The sequence below is a fragment of the Dermacentor andersoni genome, chromosome 6, assembly GCF_023375885.2.
Source record: "Dermacentor andersoni chromosome 6, qqDerAnde1_hic_scaffold, whole genome shotgun sequence".
In the NCBI taxonomy this organism is placed as follows: domain Eukaryota; kingdom Metazoa; phylum Arthropoda; class Arachnida; order Ixodida; family Ixodidae; genus Dermacentor; species Dermacentor andersoni.
The window spans coordinates 97,329,560-97,329,774 of NC_092819.1; positions in this window are offsets into that span (position 1 = coordinate 97,329,560).

The following is a 215-nucleotide window of genomic DNA, read 5'->3' on the forward strand; positions in this document are numbered from 1 at the left end:
AAAGAAATCCTTCACAATTTTTTCACACTCGGCGTACATTTCATGGTCAACTTGCGGAAGAACTTTAATAATAGGATTATTTCTTCTCATATGTTTGTTCATGTCTACCACGACGTCAGTATGCGTTATAGTGTATGGCATTATCCGTTTAGAAATTTATCCCAGGGCTGCTGTTGTGACTAAAGCACGAATAATACAGAGTCACGACGCTCAGC